At 39.4% G+C, this 4,755-nt stretch overlaps 1 long non-coding RNA gene across 1 annotated transcript; it reads left to right on the top strand.

Annotated features, from left to right (window-relative positions):
* Nucleotides 1–2,294: 2,294 nt before the first annotated feature.
* LOC139070081 (uncharacterized) lies at nt 2,295–3,870 on the top strand. The gene is made up of 4 exons (XR_011520731.1): nt 2,295–2,432; nt 2,969–3,064; nt 3,155–3,242; nt 3,701–3,870. It is a non-coding gene; the product is annotated as an uncharacterized lncRNA (long non-coding RNA).
* Nucleotides 3,871–4,755: the final 885 nt, after the last annotated feature.

Here is a 4,755-nt window from a genome sequence, read left to right on the forward strand (position 1 = left end):
AGGGGCTGTTGATTGGAGTACACTAAAACAAACCTGATCTCTCTAGGACATTCAGAAGCCAAGTTATTAGCCCACAAATGAGTAACTGGACTACTTCTTTAAATTGACACCAGATCCGGTGACCTTTGGGACATGGTTTGACCCCCTTAGGAAAGTGCTATCATCATGAAACTTTCAGATCACTTACAACTCAATAGATTCTACCTTCCTGTAACGTTTCAGCCTGATTGGACCTTGTTTTCACACAAATGAACCCAGAATGATGTGAAATTGTGCTTCGTGCAACATAATTCTGGGTGCCATTTACAAACCATAAGTGCTAATGACTCCATTCCTTTTTGTGGTTGTAGGCGCTTTTGATTGGAGTACACTAAAACAAACCTAACCTCTCTAGGGCATTTAGAAGCCAAGTTATAAGCCCACAATGGTGTAACTGGACTACATCTTTAAAGTGACACCAGGCCCGTTGACCTTTGGGACATGGTTTGACCCCCTTAGGAAAGTGCTATCATCATGAAACGTTCAGATAACTTACAACTCAATAGATTCTACCTTCCTGTAACGTTTCAGCCTGATTGGACCTTGTTTTCACACAAATGAACCCAGAATGATGTGAAATTGTGCTTCGTGCAACATAATTCTGGGTGCCATTTACAAACCATAAGTGCTAATGACTCCATTCCATTTTGAGCTTGTAGGGGCTGTTGATTAGAGTACACTAAAACAAACCTGATCTCTCTAGGATATTCAGAAGCCAAGTTATAAGCCCTCAAAGGTGTAACTGGACTACTTCTTTAAAGTGACACCAGGCCCGGTGACCTTTGGGACATGGTTTGACCCCCTATAGGAATGTGCGATCATCATGAAATGTTCAGATCACTTACAACTCAATAGATTCTACCTTCTTGTAACGTTTCAGCCTTATTGGACCTTGTTTTCACCTAAATGAACCCAGAATGATATGAAATTGTGCTTCATGCAACATAATTCTGGGTGCCATTTACAAACCATAAGTGCTAATGACTCCATTCCTTTTTGTGGTTGTAGGGGCTGTTGGTTGGAGTACATTAAAACAAACCTGATCTCTCTAGGACATTCAGAAGCCAAGTTATAAGCCCACAAATGTGTAACTGGACTACTTCTTTAAATTGACACCAGATCCGGTGACCTTTGGGACATGGTTTGACCCCCTAAGGAAAGGGCTATCATCATGAAACGTTCAGATCACTTACAACTCAATAGATTCTACCTTCCTGTAACGTTTCAGCCTGATTGGACCTTGTTTTCACACAAATGAACCCAGATGGATGTGAAATTGTGCTTAGTGCAGCATAATTCTGGGTGCCATTTAAAAACCATAAGTGCTAATGACTCCATTCCTTTTTGAGGTTGTAGGGGATGTTGATTGGAGTACACTAAAACAAACCTGATCTCTCTAGGACATTCAGAAGCCAATTTATAAGCCCACCAATGTGTAACCGGACTACTTCTTTAAATTGACACCAGATCCGGTGACCTTTGGGACATGGTTTGAACCCCTTAGGAAAGTGCTATCATCATGAAACGTTCAGATCACTTACAACTCAATAGATTCTACCTTCCTGTAATGTTTCAGCCTGATTGGACCTTGTTTTCACACAAATGAACCCAGAATGATGTGAAATTGTGCATTGTGCAACATAATTCTGGGTGCCATTTACAAACCATAAGTGCTAATGACTCCATTCCTTTTTGTGGTTGTAGGGGCTGTTGATTGGAGTACACTAAAACAAACCTAACCTCTCTAGGAAATTCAGAAGCCAAGTTATAAGCCCACAAAGGTGTAACTGGACTACTTCTTTAAAGGAGACATAACATGAAAAACCCACCTTTTTATCCATTAACACGGTGTGTTTCACATTTTAAGTGTCTAAGTGAGCAAAAAGGCTTATATTATTCACTGGAGTTGCTATTTAGATATTTAATAATTAAGTTTTGGGCATATTTGTCCACCCGTTCAGTTTTTACATTATCTATTACATCAGTAATTAATTTAGTGAGGATAACTACCAAATATGGTAATGGCCCTCGGCTAAACACAGAGCCAATCCGCCATTTTTTCTTCTCGCTAAGATTTTTTGTAGTCCTATTGGAAAAATGCAGAATGTCTGGTTATTTTAGCCACACACAGCTCAAAACTATTCCTCGTTTTAAGGAAGGGTGGTGTGGCAGTATTTAAACCCAGGAGCTGATGACACTACTGCTAAAAAAAACACAGAAGAAAAAGTAGTGTGTTTGCGTTTGTTTGTGTGTGTGTGTGTGTGCGTGCGCGCGCGCGCGCGTGGTTCGTTCGTTCTGTCTCCAGGCTAGTGGCTAAGTACTGAGGGCTTCATCTATCTAAAAGGAGTTATTTCCATCTGAATTTGGCAGCACCGGGACACAGCAGCAGAGCGGTAAGCTTCATATCACTCTAAAATGTCGACAAACTTTACTTTAGATTTACGGGCATTAGCAGCACTAAAGCGTTAGCATCCGGCTTGCTATCGCTAGCACAGTATGCTAGTAAAGTTAGCACCCAGATTAATGTGGATTTGGCTGATTTTCGTGGAATAAAACGTGATTTCTGATCAACGCCTTCTTTTACACCAGATGATAACCTCCCACTGATTGTAACAGCAGAGAGCCTGTGTGTTATTCTACATGAGTGTGATGTAATCTTAGCATCCAGTAAATAAAGTCCCATATCAGCTAAAATGCAGCATGACAAAGTCATTAAAGTGTGTCAACACAGTGGATTTAATAGAGTTTTAAAGAACGATCTCTAAGTGAAGTGAGGTTAGTTTTTTGTCTCACTGCAGATATAAAAACTAACTCTGCATCAGTCAGACGCAGCAAAGCTCACCGTCTGTATGAGCGTGAGCGTCGGAAAGCTGATAAAATTGGCTGTAAAATAATTAAAACAAAGTAAAAATGTTCCTTTGCTTTTTAGAGTCCACATCCAGAAGACTGGAGCCGTGTTTCACTGACAGGCTGTCAGACTAACGCCCTGATGAGCTCAGCTGGGACAAACTGGTCTGATGTTTAGGTAAGTGAAGATCTGCTTCTCCAAGTCCTTGAGATGCTAGTAAAAAATAATTTAGCCAGCTTGCTAATGTTACTTTTGTTCTCCTCTAAGGAACACAGAACGTTCAGATGTTGGCGTTTCACGTCACCTACTGAGGAAGGAGACCCACCAGTAAAGAGACGGTCTGGACCAGACCAAAGTGAGTGATGACACACCTCAGCCACCCTCATCATTAAGAACACCTCACCCCCTGAATCACTCCGTCTGATGACAGCAGAGTGATTTATTTGATGTTTTACTTGTTTAGTCTGTTTAGAAATTATTGAATTACATTATTTTCTGTAATCGACCATCTGATCTGGATGTGTGCAGAATAACTTTCCCCAAATTCAGCAGCAGCTGGCCTACAAAAACAGCTGCAGCATGTAGTAAGTCTGTCTGCACTGCTCTCTAATGAGCTTCCTTTCATAAGGAATCATTTGTATAATTTTAGTGTCACTATTTTATTACATTTGTAGGAAAATATGAAGTCACTGCAGCAAAGTGAACTTGTGAACAAACACAAACGTGACTATAAACATGAAAGCTAAAGAAACAACTTTCCTAAAGCTGCTTGTAAACAAAATATGTCATTAAAGTTATTGTCTATCATTGCAGAATATGGCGATGACATCATGGAACTGGTCTTTGGAAAAGTTTTCCCTGAACCAACTCCGTTTCTAGATGAGGTAGAGAAGATCTGCATCTCACCAACTCTCTGGTCTCAGTATTCAGACAACGGAGGTTTCCCACTGTTGTCCAGGACCAGTTTGAAGCCCACATACTGCCCCTCCCTCATCATCAGGAAACATCAATCCGTATCCTGAGGACAACAGAAGACGGCAGGAGGACAGGAACTCTGAGACCTAGACACCACCAGCACCGAGACACAAAGCACCTGTGTGCACAACGCCTGTTTTAACTACTAAAGCCTGTTTATTATATTGTTCTACTTATTTGCTGTGAGGTTAATACTTAGAAAATTTGTATATTAATGTAAACAATAAAAAAAATCACTGATTGTATGCTTTCTTTTAGATGTAATGGTCCAAACTCAGCCTTGTAGACATTTATTGCATCCTGTAGGTAAATACACAGAACAGGCTCAGGTCCAGGATGACCCAGCATGCTCTTCTTCCATTCTGGCTGTTAGGGATTGTATCAATAACTCAATGCCTACTGATGTTTTCACCTAACGGTATTTATTTAGAATGCTTGTAAGATTTAACTATATTTGTTAGCAAAGCAGACTGATCTTGGGAATTTCACTGCAGCACTGATGTCCACCTCTCTGTACACATTAGAGAGAATTACCACTTTACAGCTAAACACATTTAATAAAGATATAGGCTACGCATTGCAGACAATAAAAACAAAGTTGTAAGCATTAGAATTATCATGATGACATTAAAGAACACTTGGAGGAATGTTCTTTATTTTTGACTAGAATCTCAAATCTTTAAATTAAAATGTAACTGCTTTTTATCCATTTTCAGCCATTAAGACACCCAATATAAAATAAGACTACTTATAAAATTATTTATAATTATATGTATGTATATAGATAGAGATCTTAATAAAATATATTCTTTGAATGGTGTTTTAATGAGCTGTATCATTTTTTTAAACATTTTTTACAGAAATAAGCAAGCAGCATTCCTTGTGTGTGTGTG

This window comes from Nothobranchius furzeri, chromosome 5 (genome assembly GCF_043380555.1).
Source record: "Nothobranchius furzeri strain GRZ-AD chromosome 5, NfurGRZ-RIMD1, whole genome shotgun sequence".
NCBI lineage: Eukaryota > Metazoa > Chordata > Actinopteri > Cyprinodontiformes > Nothobranchiidae > Nothobranchius > Nothobranchius furzeri.